We start from the raw sequence: 24,584 nt of genomic DNA on the forward strand, positions 1-24,584 counted from the left end.
AGGAACAAAAGAAAATAATAATGAGGGACTAGAAAAAAGGAGTGCTGTGGTTGAGGTAGTTCATTGAGCTAACTTGGATAATTGTTCAGTAACAAACCGTCTGCTGAAGGAACTCAGTGAGTTAGGTAGTATCGGTGGGAGGAACAGAATTGTCGATGCTTTGGTTCAATATCCTGTATTCATGCATGAATCCTGTATGAAATACTCTAGATTCCAGCATCTGACATTTCTTGTACCTCTAGTGGAGAATTTGTGTATGGCATTTGTGGTTTTGTCAATGGTCAAATCTAAGAAGAGCTGTACCTGAGAAGCTATGCATTATAAGCAAGCACAATTAAGTAGTAATCAAACAACATGGCTCTTAAAATACAAGTCCATGAATGGGTAATTAAAAAGGCAACCTACAGTAAGCAGTGACAGAAAAGGAACCCAGCCATAGTCCAGTATTTTGAATAATGATATGTTGCCATGTTCTTTGTGCCAGAGACAGAAATACTTACAGCATGCAATGTTAAAACGTGGCAGATAGAAATGAGGTGAACAGTTGCTTGTGTGGTGCATTCTTCCTTGGAGACATGTGAACAAATATTGAGTAAAGTCTTGTAAAGTTGTAAGGGCCTCATCAAATCAGAAACAAATGAACTGAAGATCTAATTATTCATTTGTGATCTGCTTCCAAAATCTGATTTGGGTAAGGCATTATTGACACTTCCTGTCCAGACAACCTTGGGTCCACCGGTCCCTTATGTTGCATATAAATTGGTTGCAACCACATTAAGATCTGTAATATAATCAGATACTCTTGCTGTAGTTGCATTATTTAGTGTAGAACTTGCTAAGCAGTCTGATCCTGTAAAGAAGGTCTCAGAAAAGAAAATTCTCTTGACAAGCAAGAGAAAATCTGCAGATGCTGGAAATCAAAACAACACACACACAAAATGCCAGAGGAGCTAGTAGGCCAGGGAGCATCTATGGAAAAGAGTAAACAGTTGATGCTATGGGCTGAGACCCTTCATGAGGACTATGTACCATGAGTGAGCCAATGTGACTCGACAGAATAACAGTTCAGCAGGGACTGGTTGAGCCAAAGGGCTTGTTTCTGTGTTGTAGTGCTCTATGACTCTAAGGGTATTTTATGAAATATCAAGAAAAATAGTGTCAAGAGAATGAACGGTCTTCGCCTGAAACGTCAACTGTTTACTCTTTTCCATAGATGCTGCCTGGTCTGCAAAATACTCTTGACACTATTTTTCTTGATATTCCATAAAATACCCTTAGAGTCATAGAGCACTACAACACAGAAACAAGCCCTTTGGCTCAACCAGTCCCTGCTGCACTGTTATTCTGTCTAGTCCCATTGACTCACACATGGTACATAGCCCTCCATACCAGTCCCATCCATGTACTTATCCTAATTTCTCTCAAATGTTGAAATCAAACCACATCCACTACTTCTGCTGGCTGCTTGATCCACACTCTCACCACCATTTGAATGAAGAAGTTCCTCCTCAGTTACCCCTTAAATATTTCACCTTTCACCTTTAACATATGAACTCTAGTTCTAGTTTCACCCAACTTGAAACTAGCTAACCAGTGACCAACTGGTCTTGTTTTCTGGACTTACCGTTTCACCCATTATAGACAGATAGGAATTTTGAGAGATGCAGTCTCAAAAGTGCTGGCTTATGAAATACAGGTTTGCCCCATCATCCGAAGGTAGAACGTTCCTGTGAAACGGTTTGTAAGCTGGAATGTCGTGAAGCGAAGAAGCAATTACCATTTATTTATATTGGAAAATTTTGTGAGCGTTCACAGACCCAAAAATAACCTACCAAATCTTGCCAAATAACACATAAAACCTAAAATAACAGTAACATATAGTAAAAGCAGGAATGATATGATAAATACACAGTTTATATAAAGTAGAAATACTTTTCCACAATCATTGCCTGAACTGTTCTCCATAGCGAAAATCTCACGCAAGTGCCATCGGCAAAAACACAGCGCAGGCGCTCTCCAGTAACCTTTAAGCTATGAAGCTGCCAAATCATACCAAATAACACGTAAAAATACACAGCCGATATAAAGTAGAAATAATGTATGTACAGTGTAGTATCTCTTACCGGAATTGGGAAAGCGCGGAGCACACTGATGGTGGTGTGTTAGACTGAGTCGTCGGAGTTTGGGTGGTGCAGTGGCCCCTACCCTCCGGGCAGCGAACTGATACTGATCCGCGAAGCATGCAGCGGTAGCTGGGAGGCACACAGCACATCTTTAAGAAAAAAGCTGAAATAAACATGCTAATTAATTAGGTGCTGCCCGGCATGTAATTGTCAGCCCAGATCAGTGCTGATTGCCGATTGCATTGCCTCTGGTCTGGACCGACAATTACGTGTTGGGTGGCACCTAATTAATTAGCATGTTTATTTCAGCTTTTTTCTTAAAGATGTGCTGTGTGTCTCCAGGCTACTACTGCATTCTCCGCGAATCGGTATCTGTCCGCGACCTGGCTGTTGGGGTGGTGGGGCACTGGGGTGTCATCTCGTTGTCTGTTTCCATTAGAGCAGGCAGCTCATCTTCTCCTATGACTGCCCGCCTCGATGTCGAAGGTCGAGGTTCGTCATCTGCTGTGGCTGATGTGGAAGTCTTGCTTGACTGCTGAGCCTTGTGCATTTTTCTATCATACAGTTCTTTGTAAGCACTCAAACCATCCTGCAAATATCCCCTAAACCGACGTACCCTTTCAAAATTAAAGTCATACTTTATCATTACTCATTTGGTTTTGATTGTTATACTTTCCTCTTCCAATTGCATCAGCTCTTCATCTATCAGTTCTTGGTCATGGGATGCCAAAACCTCTTCAACATCATCTTTGTCAGCTTCCACAAGCCAAACTCACTTAGTCCTTACTTCGTTCACCACGATCAAAACGCTTAATTATGTCTAGTTTTACACTGTGTAACACCCTTACGAGCTCTTTCAGGCTTTTCCGATACCTTAGAACTCATCTTGCTAACGGCTGCTCACAGGCACGTGTTTAAGCAAAGCCGGCGAGAATGCGGTTCCGAATCCGGGGGAGAGCGGCTGCTCGGGGCGCGCGCTGCCTTTTATCACGTGCTGATTTTTTCGCACGCTGCCTTTCTTCGTAACAGTGAAAACACCTTCTCTTAGCGAAAACAGGGTACTAATGTAGGTCCTTCATAACGGTGAGGTTTCGTAAAGCGAACGTTCGAAAAGCGGGGGACACCTGTAATAAACTTCAGACACAACGGCTGAATTGGAGGAGTGTATGTCAGGAATGATTCCGCCCCCCCCCCCCCCCCACCCACCAGTATTGGAAGAGACAATAAGCTTTGTGGTTCAATTGAGGTACCAATTGAACAACTAAAGCCATCTAAGTTGCTGGGTCTTCACATAAGTAACTTATCTTAAGAATACGAACAGTGGAAAGGAACATTCAGACTCTGTTTTGAGCTACTGTAGGTATAGTGATAAACTTGATCAGACAGAATTTGAAATGTTATTTGTTGTTGCTGGTCACATAGGGAGAAATTAGTATAATTGCATTGAAAACGGTTTCCATGGTTAACTATTAGTGTTCTATTATGTGCAAGCCAGGAGCACAGAGAATCCTTACTTACTTTTTTAACCAACCTGAAGCTGTTAGCAGACAATTGTAGTCTTCCAGATTTGAAGACTTGCTCATTAGAGATGGGATTATTTGTGGAAATACAGCCTGGTTGATGAGGTATTGTTAACCCCAGACAATACATACCGATGAGCAAATATGCAGAATTAGCTAAAACCAGATAGGAATGTTGGATGGCCAGCAGAAGAAGATTTGAGATAACAGGCAGAATACAGAAAATACAGAGTAAGTAAGGAAAGTACAGGCAAAACATTTTGCAAGGCCACATGTGGCTGAAACAATAATGCTCTGATTGCAGGAAACAATGAGAATTCAAAAATGATTTCCGTATACAGTAAACAATGAAGGAGACATTGAATGTCCATGAAAAGGAGACGATGGAGGATGCAGAGAGAGACAAGATGGATTCAGCATGCTATTTGAAGACAATGTAACTGGTGCCAGGCTCTGTAAAGAGAGAGCTCAGGAACTATAATGTGTTAGGATGAGCTCTGTGCAGTGAAAATTACAACTGAGAAGGTGCCCAGGAAGCTTAATGGTCTGAGGGTGAGTAAATCTCCCGGAACTGATGGAATGCACCCTCAGGCTTTGAAGAAAGTAGCTGGAGAGTTTGCGGAGGCATTAACAATAATCTTTCAAGAATCGATAGATTCTGGTATGGTACTGGATGACTGGAAAATTGCAAATGTTACTCCGCTATTTAAGAAGGATGGGAAGCAGCAGAAAGGAAACTATAGACCTGCTAGCCTGACATCAGTGGTTGGGAAGTTGTTGGAATCGATTGTTAGGGATGGGATTACGGAATACCTGGAGGCACATGGCAAGATAGGCCAAAGCCAGCATGGTTTCCTGAAAGGATAATCCTGCCTGACTAAGTTACTGCAATTTTTTAAGGAAATTATAAGCAGGGTAGACAAAGGAGATGCAGTAGATGTGGTGTACTTGGATTTTCAGAAGGCCTTTGCCAAGGTGCCGCACATGAGGCTGCTTAGCAAGGTAAGAGGCCATGGAATTATAGGGGAGTTACTAGCATGGGTGGAGCATTGGCTGTTTGGCAGAAAACAGAGAATGGGAATAAAGGGATCCTACTCTGGCTGGCTACTGGTTACCAGTGGAGTTCCACAGGAGTCGGTGTTGGGACTGCTGCTTTTTACCACGTATGTCAATGATTTGATCCATGGGATTAATGGATTTCTGACTAAATTTGCCGATGTTACAAAGATGGGTGGAGGAGTGGGCAGTGTTAAGGAAACAGAGAGCCTGCAGAGAGACTTAGATGGTTTAGGGGAATGGGCAAAAAAGTGGCAAATGAAATACAATGTTGGAAATTGTATAGTCATGCACTTTGGTGGAAGAAATAAACATAAACAGGCAGACTATTATTTAGATGGGGAGAGTACAGTTGGCCCTTCTTATGCGCGAGTTCCGCATGCGCGAATTCAACCAACTACAAATCGCGAAAACCCGGAAGTGTTCTTCCAGCACTTGTTGTTCGAACGTGTACAGACTATTTTTTCTTGTCATTATTCCCTAAACAATGCAGTATTACAACTATTTACACAGCATTTACATTGTATTAGGTATTATAAGTAATCTAGAGATGATTTAAAGTATACGGGAGGATGTGCGTAGGTTATTGTGGATCGGGATCGAAAAAAAAGTGGAAGCTCTCTTACTAAGTAAGTTGGAACAGGTACATCCGGTATTATTTAGCGTTAGTTAGTCAAACGTTTGTCTCAGTATATAGTATATATTTTACTTTTCTATGTATTTAAAACACTTAAGAAACTTATGTTTCAGCGCCGGGCTTGGGAACGGAAATTCCTGAGTTCGATCCAGTGACAGACTGCTTCCGAGCGCGCTCTCCATCCATGTCGGGTTCAAAAACCCAAAACCCCAAAACTCAATAATTAAACCACTGCGTTGCTTAGTAATAATTGTAGCTTTCATCGAGGCAGGACTTTTCTCACTTTATCCTTTAAAATTGTTTCAATCGTTGACTGACTATAGCCTAAAGCTTTTCCAATGACCGATGGAGTTTCACCTCTTTCCAATCGCTTTATTATTTCTACTTTATTTTAAATCGTGATCGTGGTTATTTTCGTGAACAGAAATACTGTGGATTCAGAGCTCCGCCGCCAGGTCATAATGTCCACCACACTGAGACAGGTTAAATAAGGTCCGGGGTTTCTCTGGGACCTAAGGTCCTCTGCATTGAGACAGGTTGAATAAGGGACTTGAGCATCCACGTTTTCTGGTATCCGCAAGGGGTCCCAGAACCAATCCCTCGCTGATAAGGAGGGCCGACTGTATTCAAAATGCAAAGGGACTTGGGAGTCCTTGTGCAGGATACCCTAAAGGTTAACCTCCAGGTTGAGTCAGTGGTGAAAAAGGTGAATGCAATGTTGGCATACATTTCTAGAGGTATAGAATATAAGAGCAGGGATATGATGTTGAGGCTCTATAAGGAATTCGTAAGACGACACTTAGACTATTGTGTGCAGTTTTGGGCTCCTTATTTTAGAAAGGATATACTGACATTGGAGAGGGTTCAGAGAAGATGCACGAGAATAGTTCCAAGAATGAAAGGGTTACCGTTTGAGGAATGTCTGGCAGCTCTTGGGCTGTATTCCCTGGAGTTCAGGAGAATGAGAGGGGATCTCATAGAAACATTTCAAGTGTTAAAAGGCCTGAACAGATTAGATATGCAAAGTTATTTCCCATGGTAGGGGAGTCCAGGACAAGAGGGCATGACTTCAGGATTGAAGGACATCCTTTTAGAACTGAGGTGCGGAGAAACTACTTTAGTCAGAGCGTGGTAAATCTGTGGAATTTGTTGCCACGAGCAGCTGTGGAAGCCTAGTCATTGGCCACATTTAAAATGGAGATAGATAGGTTCTTGATTAGCCAGAGCATCAAAGGGTATGGGGAGAAAGCAGGGGAGTGGGGATGACTGGAAGAATTGGATCAGCCCATGATTGCATGGTGGATCAGACTCGATGGGCCAAATGGACTACTTCTGCTTCTATATCTTATGGTCTTAACAGTCTATCACCCCCTGCATCTGCAAGACTTTGTTCCAAAATGAAGATAGAGACTGGACAGTTATTTTTCATCTTTGATTTTGTTTTCCTATTTCTTTTTTTTTCAAAACTTAAGTAAAGGATATCATAAAAGTAGCATTTGTGAAATGATTTGGTAGAAATATACTGTGTTGTTGCAACATTGTTTAGTGTGAAATCTGTTGGAATGTAAGGAAAATGCTGTCTTACCACTGTAAACCTTTCTTTTATTCGAGAAAATACTGTGGTTGTTTGAATTGCTGACTATTTGCAGTAACTTGGAGATAAAGGTACTGCAACACTTTCTATAGTAATTTCAAAGTGCATCCTAAGAGGACTGTTATTTACTGTCACATACACTAAATGGAGGAGGAACTCAGCAGGTCAGGCAGCATCTATAGTGAAGAATAAACAATCAATGTTTCAGGCAGAGACCCTTCATCAGGACCTGATCTGCTGAGTTCCTCTAGCATTTTACTCTTGACTTCCAGCACCTACAGAATTTCTTTTGCTTATGTCATTTATTGGGTTGGTCTTGCTGCAGTTTTGGCTTTAGGTCAGGGCTGTCAGCAAGCAGAATCCTTTGTGAAAAACGGATGTCATATAATTTCCTCCTTCCTTTCCACACTGTGTAGCAGGAATCTTTCATTATCTTTCAAAGAAACTGAAATGGTATTTAAATTTAGTGTCATGCTTACACATGACAGTTAAAGGGCAGTGATACTGCTGCAACTGGATGACAGTCCATTAATATGCATTTGGCTGAGACATGATGATCTTCTTCTGGAAAGTTGTCAACTCCTGAAGGTTCCTCTTCCTTTCCAAGTTTTAGAAGCATAGAAGGGCAACCATTTCAGTTTGCTTTGCAGAGGAGAATATAATCATCTCAAAGGAGGTGTGCAGGTCATGTTTTATTAATCACACAGAGAGTGGTAGGTGCCTGGATTATGCTGCTGAGATGGTGGTGGAAGCAGATATAACAGAGACATTTAGGAGGCTCTTAGAGAGGCACATGATTTGCAGAGAATGGAAGGATATGAACCATGTACAGGCAAAAGAGATTAGTGTAATTAGGCATCATTAGCTTAAATAGTTCAGCGCAACATCATAGGGCAAAGGGTCTGTTCCTCTGGTCCACCCTTCCATGTTCTAATCCATTAAAAAGATATGCTTAAAGCCGTCTGCAATTCATCACTGGGTTTTGGCAGAGACAATTGGGAGTAAAGATGAGAATGTGATGATGGTGACCAGCAGTGATTGTACTTTAACCTTTAGAGAATCCTCCTGCTTCTATATTCAAATTAAGCATATTATGGATACTAATCAACACACACAAAATGCTGGAGGAACTCAGAAGGTCAGGCAGCATCTATGGAAAAAAGTAAACAGTCGACGTTTCCAGCCAAGATTTTTCCTCAGGACTGATACAAATAGGTACTAATTTCATTGATTCTAGACTGAAGATGTAACTGAAGATTGACTGTTAGGGTGACGGGTGCCATGTTTGTTCCAGGCAACCTAATATTGCAGATGGCTTCAAATAGATACCCTTCTTATATAAAGATACAAAGCTAATAAAGCCTCTGAAGGGCCAGTTGTGAATGTTGCCATTGCCATGGATAGGAGGAGTATTCCTGGCACATAATGACTATGCACATTCTTCCTAGCTAAGAAGGCTCTATAGCTTGTAAAGAATGGAGGCAGCATACTCAGTGTTTCTGGAACTGATTCACTGTTCCTTTCAGTGTGTCATTATAATGAATTTGCTTTATTAAGTCAGTTTGGTGTTAATAATTTACACATTGAATGAGCATCAACTTTTTTGACCTCCACGATGCTGACAAGCTTTTGTGCTTAATTTATCACCGGTCATTACTGCTCCTTTTTCAATCATAGTTTTGTTTAAGGCTCAGGGTTTATACCAGTGTTTTGAATGGTCAATATACATAGCGTCAAAATATAATTTACAGAAAATTCAAATGTAATCTTTGCACAAGAAAGTATAATATATGCTTAACCACAGGAGATGAAGTATATACAATTTATGTTGAAAGTGAAATTTGATTCTGAGCCTTGGAAAACGACATGATGGCATCTTACCAAAAGCTTGTGATGGCTAAATCTTAACGACTATCTTAAAAGAAAAAACTGCAAAGTGACAAAGATGTTAAAGAAGAGAATTTCATTGCATTCGGGCATTGTATTGATTAAAACTGAGAATTCATCAGAGGGCAGAATTTGAAGAGGGGAGAGACAGGAGGCCATTAAGCATTTTGAAAACAAGATTGAAACAATATTATTGCTTAGCTGGAAGTATAAGTGTATATTTTAAGGGAATCAGCAGATATAGGGGTAATGCAGGAAAATAACTTTGAGGTAGATCAGCCATGATTTTGATGAATGATGGTGCTTGTTTCATAGGCCAAAAGTCCTATTTCTGCTCCTTGGGCTTATAGTCTTATTTTATGAATCTAACTGTTCAGAATAGCTTTTTGTAATGTACCAAGAATGTGTAAGCATTTTTAAATTTAAGCCATTATAAATATCCGTGGAACATTAGACATGTCATTACAGTTTAATACGGTGTCACTCGTTATTAGTCCTCTAAAATATTACTATTCCAGAGCTGAGTGCAACAGTGTGCCATATTTTTATATGTGAACTGACCTGTGAGAAACATCTGTATTGCATTCCATCTCAGTCTTTCCTTGAGTGAAATCATTTGGCTTTGTGAGTCTAGTGAGTTTAAAGTATTTTTGCCTCAGATTAATTTTGCCAGTCCAATGCCCCATGAATTCTTTGAATAGGTTGAGCTTTAACATGTTTAAAACATTATCTGGAAGTCACAATTTTAAATATATACAAATGTCTAGATTTTTTTTGCAATATTCCCCTTGATATCTTGTTATCAACTGAAATCAAAGAAAATTAGTATTAATAATAGAATTTATGCTAAGGTAATCGACCAAATAATTTAATTTTGTGTTAAAGCAGTTTGTATCTACAAAATGATCGCCTGGCATGTTTTTAATAATTTTTACAGTTTTCTACAAAAAGGAATTCAAAATAAAGTCAAGTTCAAGTTCAAGTGTATTGTTATTCAACCATACATATGTATACAGCAAAACAAAACCTTGTTCCTCTGGCGCCAAAGTGCAAAACCCACTCCATATAGTCACAAACAGTCACAAAATAATATTACCATAAGTCCCTGAGTGGCATGGCCTGAAGTTTGACAGGTAGACATAAAGTGTGAGTTACATGTTTATGTAAGACAGTATAATGTTGCTACCAGTTTTCCTGCTTTGATCTATAATGCATTTTATTAACTTAAACTACTATGTCTTTTTCTCTTTACATATCTGTTATAAGCTTTCAAAGTTGCTTTTATACTTCTCATGAGATTAATTTGTATTTTACTTACCTGTTGTTTATCAGTTTTTTTGGTTCTTATTTGATGAAATCTGAATGTTTATTGTTACGTACACGCAACCCTGTCAAAGTATCGGCAGCAGTAGAACACACCTGGAGTCTGGTTTTGCTGTTAACAATCACTATTTTATTAGTAACTACATAATATAGTAACTTTAACCAGGTAAATCAGGAATTAACAGTGTTATCTCAACATATGTGTGTAAATATAATTCCCAAACTCCTTCAGCCTCAGGTGGCAAGAGTTTGGTTTTATGATGGTATGTTTGAAAGTTCAGTTCAATACACGGAGTTGTTGTTGTTGTGAGAGAGATATTTGTAACCCAAGGCGAAATCCATGATAGGAGATAAACAAGTAAACAGGTCATTGCTCTTCGGTCATCAGCTCCGAATCCACTCACGAAGTATCACCGACAGTGATCTTCACAGAATATCCTTTCTCACAAGTGGTTACCACAATACTACATCCGAATTCAGCTATGGATCATCCCAAAGTGGTGGCCGTAAGATGCTCAAACCGAATCCACGTATCGATTATCATCAACAGTAGCTTATCACAAAGGGGACCCTCTTCAACGGAAAACTACCACCCAGGCAAGAGTAAACACACTGGTAGCCTCCACAAGGTTACCCCAGTCACACAACGTGATAGCCACTTATCCAGTTCCATGACATATGAAATAACTCCAACAGTGATTTGCCACAGGGGTGCCTTCTTCAGTGAACTACCACACCCGGACAAAGGGTAAGCACACACGTGGTATTCACAAAGGTCTCCCCTCACCAGGGAACCCACTCCTGTGGATCAACTATGTGACAATCACACTTTCGTATTCAAATGGAATCAACCTCACCCTTACGGGCTACTTGGAGAGAGTCCAAACAGTGATCCCTTTGTCACTAGGTTTCTTCTGTTTCAAAACTTTCTCTCCCCTCCTCTCTGCAAACTTCTTCTAGTTGCAGCAACTTGTGAGAGTCGTTTATCAATACTCTAGATGGATCTCAACTCACCCCTTTGGGCTACTGAAAGTCACTGGTGTCTTTCCATGATCGTAACCATCTCGACTCTAACTGTGTATCTCTGTGTGTCTGTGTGAAAGTCAGTGTCCTTGCTTAAATCAAAACACGCGCAGAGTAGATGTAAACACGCTGAAAGGCAGGCTCTGCCCCTCTCTCTCTCAGTAGCAACTCAGACAGTTAACAGTAGAAGGCAGCTGCTTTTCGTAACACTGTATTCAGTCTCTCTCCCTCTCCCTCTCCTTAAAGGCATAGTCCATAACAAATGAAACTTAAGATCCCATCACATTATTTATTTATTGAGATACAGCATGGAATAGGCCCTTCTGGCCCTCTGAGCTGCACCACCCGTCAATCCCCAATTTAACTTCAGCCTAATCACAGGACCGTTTACAATGACCAATTAACTGATCAGCCTTATGTCTTTGGAGTGTAGGGAGAAACAGAAGCACCTGGAGGAAACCATGTGGTCATGGGGAGAACGTACAAAAACTCCTTATAGGCAGTGGTGGGAATTGAAACCAAGTCACCTCTACTGTAAAGCGTTATGTTAACCAGAATGCTACCAGGCCGCCCCAACATGATAAACATTTTTCTTTAATCTCGGGATATAAAGTGTAAAGTTCAAAGTAAATTTTTTATCAAAGTGCACATATGACACCACATACAAGCCTAAGTTTCACTTTCCAGTAATCTATTTAGCCTCATGTTAGTCATTGCTGGGCCACTCTTCCTGCTGGGATTTTGTGACTTAATGGATCGATCATTCTCAAATTATGTATTAATTACTTAAATCTTGGCCATTGCTTGTTCACTATTAAATGTTATTTCCCAGTCTCCCATAGCTAATTCAAACCATTGTAACTTGTTTTGTTTCAATTTAAATTTCTCATTTTTGATTGAATTGAAACACTTGCATGAGTCTGTAGTGTCTTGATTTACACAATACCCGACAACTTACAATATAAAGTTGTATAAATAATATAAAATATTATATTACAAATTATAATATATGGTGTAAATCAAAGCATTACATTCTCATGATGACCCTTTCCTAAAGGCCCTTTAACCCTTTCTCATTGGATAATACTAAATCATAAATGCTCTGTTTCCTCACTAGTTCCTCAGCTTCCTGATCTATAAACTAACTTCCAATGTGAATTTATCCTCCACACATATACTGCTAATTTTACTTGTCTAGTCTACATGAAGGTCAAAGTCTCCAGGATTAATGTGTTACTGTTGTTTTTAAGTTTCTAATCTCTTGATTTACACTATATCCTTTATTATTGCTACAGTTTGAGTGCCATTTGTGGACTTCCACCAATGTTTCTGCCACTTCCTGCTTTTCACTTCCACCTAAGCTGACTCTATTTCTTGATATTCTAGCCTTGGATTCATTGCTTCTTTCATCTTTATTCCATTCTTTATTCCCATAGTGACCCCTCTTCCATTTCTATTTTGTCTGTCTCTTCTAAGTGTTAAACGTCATTGAACATTTTTTCCTCAATCTTGGTTACTTTGCAACAACTATTAGATTGTACTCATTTATTAGTGTTTAATTAATTTACATGGGTTGGTTCAAATTATGTGTGCATTCAAATTTTAAAATAGTAAAGTTTTATCCTCTTACCATTTTTTCTGTGCTGCTTCCAATTTCAAAGCTGTTTTTTTTTGTACATTACACTGTGCCTCTTTGGAACAACCTCTGGTTATGAATAAACTCTTCTTGGGCTTCCAGCCGGGTACAGATGTGGATTTTAACTGACATTTCAATGACAAACTCTGCCATCTTCATCAGGGATGATCCCTGGGCATATCTATTCCAGTGGTATTTATAGCCCCATCATCAGTCCCTCCTGTACCTCATCCAATCAGGTTTCCACTGTCCCAACTTGTTTACAATTCATTCCTGTTCTTACTTAGAGTGAGACCTTTGTGTTTGTTAAAATTGTTTTCCTTTCATTTTATTAATGATGGCTTCCTTCACCAGGTAGTCACAAAAGCCATTGGTGTGGCACAGTAATTTTGTGTCATCAAAGTTGATCCAATCCGCCTGTCTTCCCTATATTTCCACAATTTCTTGAAGGATCGCCAGAATCCTGAATAAATACCAGATTAATACCATCCACAAACCCGTATGGAAGCTCAAATCACAGCTTATGCTGGTCAAAGAATACTTGGGAATCAGGACAGCTGGCATTTACAGGATTCCCTCTGGATGCAGAGCAGCACATATCGGCTAGATGGAGCACGCGGTGGAAACCTGCATCAAGGAGGACAGGAAGTATATCCATTTGGGTTACCTGGAGAAATGGGTGGTAGCAGAACACTGCATTTGCAATGGCCATAGGATTGACTTCAACAGCACAAAAGTACTGTGCCACGCCAATGGCTTTTGAGACCGCCTGAGGAAGGAAGCTATTGAAATAAAACTTGAGGAAAAGGATTTTAACAAAGATGAAGGTCTTACTTTAAGTACAAACCAGAATTTGGTTATAAACAAGGTGAGATAGCAGAAACCTGAATGGATGAAGACTAAGCAATCAGGAAGGATGAACAACAGGTGTATAAATACCACTGGACTAGACTTGCCCAGACATCCTCCCTGATGTAATGGCAGAGTTTGTCACTGAAATGTCAGTTAGAATTGATACCTGTACCCAGCTAGAAGCCCGAGAAAAGTTTATTCTTCACTGACGCTGGGGAAGCATGAGATCCTTTTTTTTAGCCTCTGGTTATCATAATCTATTTTGATACTTTGCAAAATATTTTGTTTCTTCCCCAGGCAGTTAATCTGATCAACCATTCTAGTTAGCCCCCCCCCCCACCCCTCTCTGTCGATTACCCCCATCACTGCACTGCATTGTAAAGACTTGAAATCACTTTTCATAATGCTGTTTACACTGCAAATACATTGTGTTATTTCCAGCATCTGCAGAATTCCTCGTGTTTGTGTTATTTATGTATTTGAGCATATTGTATTCCATATTCCTACTTTAATTTTATTTTTATATTGTTCTTTATTTTCTCTAATTGTTGAATTTTTTTTGTTGCATGTCATGGCCTGACCGCACATTACAATATATTCCAAATACATGTAAATATATATGGCGAATAAAGTTGATTCTTCATCTTTGATGATTGCCTAATCCTTTCCATTTAGCACACTAAATTTCTCCACACCAGAACCTTTATCCAGATCATTTTGTTTGAAGCTTTATCTACAATATTTTAAACATAAGACACATGGTGTTACGCTTCCTTCACCATTGACGCTGCCCTCCCGCATCTCGTCCATTTTCCAGACATCCACCCTCACCCAGTCTTCTGCTGCCTTTAAGTGAATACAGTTCCTCTTGTCCTTACTGACCACTTTATGAGTCTCCACACCCATCCTATCATTTCCCAAAACTTCTGCTATCTTCAATAGGTTCCTGCCATTCAGCACATCTTTACTTTGCCCCACCCCACTCTCCACTTTCCACAGGGATCCCTTTCTCTGTGATTCTGTTGTCCATTCATCTCTCCCCATTAGTCTCCCTCCAAGCACTTATTCCTGTAAGTGGAAGAAGTACTACACCTGTCCATTCACCTCCTTCCTCACCTAAATTCCTGGACCCAGTCCTTCCAAGTGAGGCAACGATTGACCTGAAAATCCTCTGTGTCCAGTGCTGCTAATGGGGCCCACCTTACATTAGTGTGACCCGACATAGATTCAGGGACTACTTCGTTGAGCATCTTTGCTCCATATGCAACAAGCATGATTTCATGGTGGCCAGCCATTTTAATTCCAATCTCCTCTTCATTTCTACCATGTCATTTTGCGACCTCCTCTAATGCCACGCTGAGGCCACTCTCAGGTTTATGGAGCAACATCTGGGTACCCTCCAACCTGATGGCATGATCATTGATTTCTCTAACTTTCTATATTTTTCCCCCCTCCCCTTCCCTCTTCTTACATTCCCCATTCTGGCTTTTCTCTTACCTCTTCTATTCTCCTCCCCCTGCTTTTCACCTCTCCCTTTGCCTCTCCTCCTTCCCCTTCTCCCATGGTCCACTGTCCTCTCCTATCAGACTCATTATTCTTCAGCTCTTTGTCTTTTCATCTATCACCTCCCAGCTTCTCACCCCTCCCCCATCCACTTGGCTTCGGTTATCACCTTCTAACGTATTCCTTCCCCTTTCAACACGTTCTTATTCTGGCTTCTTCCTCCTCCCTTTCCAATACTGATGAATGGCCTCGGCCCGAAATGTCAGCTGTTTATTCCTTTCCATAGGTGCTGCCTGACCTGCTGAGTTTCTCCAGAATTTTATATGTGTTATCTAATGTTTTGTTACTTGAGTGTTAATGACACTAGTTCCAACTACATTCAAGTGTAGCCCCTTGCCAACAGAATAGCTATCTCTTTTCCCATTGGTGGTGCCAGTGCTCTAGGAAACATATTTGCGGCTTGTCAGTATATGTGTTTGTGTGTTTGGGTCTGGTGTGGGTGGAATGTGGGTGAGACTGCGAGAAGGAGACTAGCCCCAGCTAGCTAAGGGCTTATGGATAAGAACTCCAGCTCATATTTCTGTAGGAGGTTGGATTCAGGCAGAATTGGAACAGATAGCACATCAGGGGACAGGAGAAATCTGGGGATAGTCTTGGGTTAAAGGGTTTGGGATCATGGTGTATTGGTGGGGGAGGGAAGGAGAAGTTGAATGCTCAAAGATACAGATATTTACTTAGCTTGGAAAACTGGTTGAAAAAAGGCTGTTTTGATGGTAGTGCCCATTCATGTGACCCCCCCCCCCCGTACAAAGTTCCTGCAGCAAAAGAAGCACTGTGTGAAGAATGATGTTATCCTGGTTGCCCCTGGGTTGAATTACCAGAAAGATAATTGTTTACTTTCTTTGCTATTTCTCCCTCACTACCATTTCTCCTGTGTTAGTTATTTACTTAACATGATGGGTTTTTTTTGCTTTACATATCCAATGAAACTTTTACAGTTGTTCAGTAGTTTAGTGGTTCAGTTTAATATCAGAGAATGTAAACAGTATACAACCTGAAATTCGTTCTCCTTGCAGACCTCCACAAAACAAAAGGCCCAAAAGAATGAATGACAGAGATATGCGAACATCAAAGCCCCCCTCCCCACTCCCACAGACAAGCAGCAGTAGAAGCATTAACCCTCGCCCTTCCCCTCCACCAACTTGCACCCCTCCTACCTACATGAAAGATGTAAACAAGGTTGAAAGAATGCAGAGGAAATTTACAAGGACGTTGCCGGGTCTGGAGGACCTGAGTTATAAGGAAAGATTGAATAGATTAGGACTATATTCTTTAGAACATAGAAGATTGAGAGATTTGATAGAGGTATAAAAAATTATGAGGGGTATAGATAGGGTAAATGCAAGCAGGCTTTATCCGTTAAGGTTGGGTGGGACTACGATCAAAGGTCATGGCTTAAGGGTGAAAAATGACATTTAAGGGGAACATGAGGGGAAACTTCATCACTCAGAGGGTCTTGAGGCTGTTGAATGAGCTGCCAACACAGGTGGTGCATGCGAGTTCAGTTTCATCGTTTGAGAACTTTGGATAAGTACATGGATAGTAAGCATATGGAGGGCCATATACAGTGCAGGTCGATGGGAAAAGGCAGTTTAAGTGGTTTTCGGCATGGACTAGATGGGCCGAAGGTCCTACTTTGGTGCTGTACTTCTTTATGGCTCTATGATCAGCAAAAGCACTGACAACCCCTTCCCCCGCCATGCAAATGATAGCAAAAGTCCCCAAAGAGACCTTGATCTAGAATCCCTCAAAAACTACAGTCCAAAACTTAGCGGTTCGGTATTGCAGACGGGCTTTCTCTCACCATCGAGGGAGAGAGAGATTGCTCCTACAACAGCGAGAGCAGCAGACCAGCAACTCACTGATCCGACGTTTCAATCTTCCCCGTTGCTTCTCCGAGCTCCCTAACTCAAGGACGGACAGGCTTTCAGCTATCACCAAAAGAGAGAGAGGATCACTTGGGCGTAAGGGCCTTCTTTGACAGCAGCATCACCGCCTACTGTTCTGATGTCTTAGTCTCCCACAACACTCCAGTCAGTGACATCAGCAAGGAACCGGGTTGTATAGTGACACACCCCAAAGGTGCACAACTCTTAGACTGCTCCTGGGGATATCAAAAGGTCAGGCTGCATAGCCAGTTTGAGAACCCACTGCTGACAGAGAACTGTAGGTCGAGCTGTAGCTGTAGATCACGAATTTAGATAGTACCCCAGCCACTTGGAAAGAAAAGAAAGGCATGAGAAAAGAAGAATAAACTGTCTTGCAGACATACTGGAAGAAGTAGCCCGGGTCTACAAAAACCTCTGGCGTCATCTTATATTTCTAATGAGATTAATTTCACATTTTACTTACCTGTTTTATATTGATTTCTATTTATTGGGTTGGTCGTTCCTTATTGGTTTCTTGATGAGAGTGCTTTCTACCAATTTATTAGTTATGGGTAATGATTATCTAAGAGCAATGGACGGATGTTAGTGATCATTTTAGATTTGAATGCTATAGATCTATGGTTGTATCCTGTTGCGTGAATGTTATCTCTAATGGTTTCCTTTATTGTTGCCTTGGGGAAGTCCACATTTTTTACAATGGTTTGTGAGTATAAAGCTTCCTCATCATTCTTCCCTCATTGATCTCATAGAATTTGAGATACTACATCCCCATACTCTTGCCCCCAACTTTCATAGAGCCGTAGACACATCCTGATGTTTCCTACTCCATTGGATCAACTCTTGAATATTTTTGTATATTTTGGTGATCACTGGTTGGTTGGTGGTTTTTTTAATAATGTGATCTGAGCTCAGGAGAATTCAAGGTGCTAGAAGGAACATTCAGAGTCAAAATGTCTGTTAGACTTTGTCTTAGAATTACCTAATGTTGGTGAATCAGCTGGTTCAGTTGAAAGGTACAAGTAAGTTAGTCTTGCGGCCTCAAATGGGTATTAAAAATAAAACAAGCTAAGTATAAGCATCACATCAAAGCCATAAAGAGGCTAACAGAAATATAAAAAGAAAGTAGGGTCACTGAGCAGGAACCAAGTTTTCAAAAGATTTTTCAATGAGCACTTGCAGGATAGCCTAATTCACTGCTCATAGTGAAGTATGTGATGCAATGGAACAGAGTGCCTGCTTTGAGCATATTTGACAATAGCGGGAGCAGTCTGGGCTGAGCGGAAGGATTTTGCCCAATTCTGAGTGTGACATTTTAAAAGAAGCTACAGTGGCTGTGGAGAGGATAGATAAGGGATTTATTAGGATATTTCCATGGGTATGAGTTATGGGGACTGACTTGAGTATTTGGGGTTGTTCTTAAATTAGAGAAGGCTAAGGAGAGATTTGATATAAATGTTTAAAATCACAAAGGATTTAGTGAGAGTAAATAAGGAGACAATTTTTGTCATGACTACAGGTTCAATAACCAGGAGCATAGATTCAATGTTCTTCATAAATGAAACCAAAAGCCACGTGAAAACAATCTTCTTTACGTAATGAGATGCTAGGATTTGAAATACATTGTCTTATCCGTATTTAGCATAGCATAAAAAAGATTGGATATTTGAAGAAGAAAATTACAGAGGTACAAAGATTCAGAATCTAGAACTAACTCTTCAAAAGGGTCCAGAGGAAGTTCATATGAATGATCCTGGGAATAAAAGGGTTAATGTATGAGGATTATTTGCTGTCTCTAGGGCTGTACTCGCTGGAGTTCAGAAAAATGAGGGGGGAATCTCATTGAAACCTATTGAATTTTGAAAGATCCAGATAGAGTAGATGTGGAGAGGATGTTTCCTCTAGCGGGGGAGCCTAGGACCAGAGGGCACAGCCTCAGAATACAAGGACATCCCTTTAGAAGAGAGATGAGGAGGAATTTCTTTAGCCAGACGCTGGTGAGTCTGTGGAATTCATTGCCACAGATGATTATGGAGGCAAAGTGATTGGGTATATTTAAAGCAGAGTTTGGTAGGTTTTTGATTCGTCAGGGCATCAAAATTTATGAGGGATAAGCAGCAGAATGGGGTGTGAGGAAAAAGTGTGAACTTTCATGCTGCTGTGTCTTATGATCTTATGAAAGAACTAGAAGTGAATGGATGGGCCAGATCTTCTACACCTGCATTTTTCTGTTGTCTCTCAAAGTTATTGTGGCTTTCAGGTTTTTTCACAAACAGATTTTCAACATCTCAAATATAAGAACATCCATGAATCAAAGCTATGCGACAGCATTTTGAAACAATTACTATTTTCCTTCCTGTATTCAAAAAATCTCCTGGATGCATTTAAGATTGGTAACTTGGTGCAGTTTTATTATTACATCCAAATTCATATAAATTTTATTATTACATAGAAATTCATTGCAAGCATTAAGCATTTTGAAGATTCACTTTTTATTATTCTAATTCACCAACTGTAAGTAACTCAATTTTTAGCATCTAAAAACTACTTTTTAAAAAAGATGCAGAACTGTTTATTGATTCCATAGTGAATTAAGTATTACATAATAATAAAAAAAAGTTTAAATGTGCCTGTTTGTGCTCTGATGCTAGAGAATAAGTCCAACATAATTTTAAAAGTTTGTTCATGGTTTGGCAACAGATATAATCAGCAGCAATTTACCACAGAGATTTGCTTAACCTGGGGCAATGATGAGTTTTTGAAATAATGTACAATTTTTAAAAAATATTGCAGGTGTCACAGATTACTTACATGTTTTGTGTTTAATCTTCCTTGAGCTCCTTTGATGAATTGACTGATGTAAGAAGTTGGTAGAAACTCCAGACCTCCCTTTTAATTAATGGCAACCATTGGTGAAGGATGTAAAAAAAAATGTCAAATGTTGAACAAGTATAGGCATTACCTTCTATTACGAGGACAAATGACATTCAATGACCTCAGTTTACAATCAGCGGTGAAGTGGTGCACTTATTGATGAGCTTCATGAAACGTACATACAAAGGTTCAGTGGGCTGTTTTCATTTATCTGAAAAGAGTTGCTGTTCAGGATCTTCAGCATCCAGTAGCAGTGATGTCATCCAGCAGGCTTAGCAGCCAGCTAAACAGAAGTAGAAGATAATGTTTCTAATGGAATGAAACTTCACACATATGAGGTACAGTAGTGTAGCGGTTAGTTTATTGCTGTACAGTGCCAACTTTCACCAATTGGGGTTCAACTCCCACTGCTGCCTCTGAGGAATTTACATTCTCCCCGTAACCATGTGGATTTCCTCCTGGTATTTTAGTTTCCTCTCACATTCCAAAGAAATATGGTTAGGGTAAAGGTTAGTCAGTCGTGGGTCACTGCGTTGGCTCCAGAAACTTGGTGACACATGCCCAGCACAATCCCTGTTGATTTGATTTCATGCAAATGACACATTTCACTGCATGTACATGTGAAAAATTAAGCTAATCTTTAAATCTTGCTTCAGTAGTCCTGTTGAAGGGTCTCGGCCTAAAACATTGACTGTTTATTTCCCTCTATAGATGCTGCCTGACCTGCTGAGCTTCTCCAGCATTTTGTATGTGTTGGTCTGGATTTGCAGGCTCTGCAGAATCTCTCATGTCTCAGTAATGGTTCAGCATGTGATTTTAAAAGCTCAACTACTTAGTTTTAGTAATGAGAATCATATGTAAGAGGTAACATAAAAGAACAGTTACCTTCTGCTGATTGTACTGGTCAAGATGAAGCCAACCACAAACTGCCCCTTCTATACTTTTGTGCTTAACTGCACATTGGACACCTGAGATGTTGGGTTTTACCAAATAATGACAGTGAATTGATTGTGTGCCTTCAGTAAAATCTCAATGTATAACAGGTCAGTAACGTTCCTTTATCCTTCCAAATGGCAAGCTGGTGAAGGTGATTACTCACTACGACTTCTGTGATATTTTCCTGTTGCTATTCTATCCCATCGCCTTTCCCCTTCATATTTTTCTCTCATTTTTCTCATTCCAAATGTGTCATTCTCTTTGATCCTCATCATATATTGCCAACTTAGTGTTCAGATGAGCAAGATACCACTTGATCCAAAACTTACTTTGAGGTACAGGATCAGCACATGACGAGTGTGAAGTGTAAATGGAATCTAAGTGGATTAGGAAATTAATCATATCCAATAATTACAATGCACAATATGATTGAGGAGAGGGTATCCGTAGAACATCCAAAGGGACTGTTGAACTGGCAGTCATTCAGAAGGGGCAGAAGGAGGCGAAGCGTATGGCCCAAATAAATGCGACTTATATCAAACACATGGACTACAGGTGAAAGAGAAACAATTCTAGGTGGTCCTATAATAAGGGAGCTATCATTGAGACAATTAAGCTGGGAATGAAAAATGTTGCACAGACATCAAGAAGAATGGGGAAATTACTGGAATGGGAGGAATAGATAGTGATTAACAAAGTGGCTAGCATAACACTATTACAGTGCCAGGGACATAGGTTCAATACTGCTGCTGCCTAAAAGGAATTTGTATATTATCCCTGTGACTGCATGGGTTTTCTCTATGTATTGCAGTTTCCTCCCATATTCCAAAGATGCAAAAGGTTGGTAGATTAATTGGTCACGAGAGTGTAAATGGGTGGTGTGGGCTTGTTGGTCTGGAATGGCCTGTTACAAGTTGTATAACTACAACAATGGTGAATAATATAAGTAAGAGTAAGCAGTCTTTAACGTGGAAGTAAGACATTGACAAGATTGTAGTTAGGGATAAACTTTAGGACCCTTGGCTGGAATTATGAAATGGTAGACTGTATAACTGTAAAGATTTCTGTGCGAAGACTGAGTGGTGTTAAAGAGGGGCAGCTTCATAAATATTGAAATAAATGGAGGTCTGAAAGGTAGTGAATGGTATATGTTCAGAGCAGATTTCTACAACATATCCTGAAAGGAACCACTTTTATTGGAGGTAATAATGGATAATCTACTTTATTTAGTTGGTTCCCTCGAATCATCTGATCATATATGATTGAATTTAATGTCGTGTTTGGAAGGGAGCAACACACAACAGCCAGGATGATGCTAGATTAATCAGAATCAGAATTAGGTTTAATATCAACTGGCATAAGTTGTGAAATTTGAAGTAACAGTACAGTGTAATATTTAATAAAAATAACTTTTTTACAATTACAATTATTAATTACAATTACTTAATTACAATTATATATGTAATTAGATCACTACAAAAAGTGAGAGGAAAAAGTAAACAGTGAGGTAGAGCACATGGGTTCATTTACCATTCAGAAATCTGGTGTTGCTGGGGAAGAAGCTATCCCTAAATGTTGAGTGTGTGTCTTCAGGCTCCTGTACCTTCTCATTAAAGGTAGCAATGAGAAGAAGGTATGTCCTGGATGGTGGGAGCCGTTAATGATTGGTACATCCTTTTTGCAACATCACCTTTTGAAACTGCCAGGGGAGGCTAGTGCCCATGTTGGAGCTGGTTGAGTTGGTAAATTTCTGCAGCTTTTCCGATGCTGGTTCAAACATAGAATCCAATTTGCAAACATATAATGAGAGAAAGAGAAGGATTTACCCATGGTAAAACTGGCTAATTTGTTAATAGGATGAACAACTAAAAACTGTTGGCAAGTTTTCAAAAGGGATTTAAAATTCAATGGCAACAAGTTGTTCTCCAAGAGGTTGTTGGAAGAAATAAAGGGCAACATAAATATAATGGTAAAGTATGCACAAAGAAGTTGTTCTCAGAGATTCTGGTAACTATATGCAACACACATTGTAAATTAACACAATGGGGAATTATGAAACAAATATATAATGGATATTGAAAGCAACAGTTCTTTTTCCACAATTAGCAATGGTGGTCCTCTTGAAATCTGATAAGTGCAATATTTTCTGTTATTGTTAGGGTACCCACCTCTTTTTAAATTTGCTTATCCTTTGTTACCATTTTTCTTTGCTTTGATCTTATCCTACACTTAGGCACTTTATCCCTTCCTACTGCATTCTGTTGAGGATTAACCATATTGTTAGACTATGTTATTGCCTTGTCTTTGCTCTAACTTCCTAAATTTTCCTTTAGAGTTAGAGTTGTACACCATGGAAATAGGTCTTTCCGTGTGAAGAAGTTTTCACTTGAGTCTCTTTTAAATCACTCCCCTCTCACCTTAAATCTATGCCCTCTGGATTTATCTCCCCTACCCTGAAGAAAAAGACTGTGAGCATCCTTCTTATCTACAAGCTTCATGATTTTATAAACCGCTTTAAGGTTACCCCTCAGTCTCCTACACTCCCAGCCTATCCAACCTCTCCTTATAACTCCAGCTCTCCGGTCCTCAAAACATCCTTTTTGTACCATTTCCAGCTTAATAACATAAGTAAGCTGAACCCTACCCCAGTCTTTTTTAAAATTAACATCCTTCTGTCAGGGCTATTTTATTTACATGGACACTGGTCTCTGGAGATTTAAATAAAACTATCCTAGTGCGATAGCAATCTCTTTCATCAGCACCGAATCCTGAGACTGTAAGTTGCATTCTTTGATTTGCCAGTTAAGTTCAGTTGTAGCTCAACATTTTCCTTCAGCCAAATCTCCTTCTTAGTTTTGCCTCTGTCACTGGTACCTGTGTGGACTATGAATATTAGATCTTTTCATCCCACCTTTTATTTCTCCTCAGCCGACAGGACATGCTGTTTTCCAGCACTAGAGAGGCAACACAGTCTGTGGGGTTGAAGCTCGCAGTTTTGAATGATGAAACCTACCCATCCAGCTCTACTCTTCCCTGGCATTACTACATTCTATCACACTCCACACCTGAATTGGCCTTTGTGTTGAGATCAGTTTTCTCAATCCTTCTTGCAGCCTCTGCTCTTCACATAGGTTGTAAAAACCTTAAGCCTGTTGGATGGTATCATGGTAGAGACCTTTCTGGCATTAACTCTGTTGGTGGGCACACCCTCTTGCCCTTGCCAACTGGCTATATTCAGTCAATCACCTAACCTGTGGAATGATACCATCTTGGATTAGTGCTTGTTTAACATTCCTCTTTGCTCCTTGCAAAGGTTGCAAGTCAGATTCCTGCTCAGTAATGAAAATCAACCTACTGGACTAAGCCGGCAGCACAGGCAGGTACACCTGACGAGGTAGAGAGAGGATTGACACCGTGCCGAGACCCAAATCAGGACTGATCTGGGGTTTTGACCCAAATGTTAATCATCCATCTAACCACCCCAGGACACCTTCTAACCCACTGTTCGCAGGTCACTTACTCTAAATTGCAACACCTGCAGTCTCTTGTCTCCTGTTCAATCATACTAAGTCTAGACTCTTCAAGTGCACATTGTGCAGATATAGTTTCTGGGTTTTCATTGATTTCAACCAACTCTGATTACTGATCTCAGCTACCTCACGCCTCAGGTGTTG

The 24,584-nt window shown here is 40.1% G+C and overlaps 1 protein-coding gene across 1 annotated transcript in view; it reads left to right on the forward strand.

Annotated features, from left to right (window-relative positions):
- Positions 1–24,584, forward strand: part of pcdh15b (protocadherin-related 15b) — a 780,285-nt gene that overhangs the window by 300,192 nt on the left and 455,509 nt on the right. The gene's annotated exons all lie outside the window — the stretch shown is intronic.

Source organism: Mobula birostris, chromosome 21 (genome assembly GCF_030028105.1).
Source record: "Mobula birostris isolate sMobBir1 chromosome 21, sMobBir1.hap1, whole genome shotgun sequence".
Lineage (NCBI taxonomy): Eukaryota > Metazoa > Chordata > Chondrichthyes > Myliobatiformes > Myliobatidae > Mobula > Mobula birostris.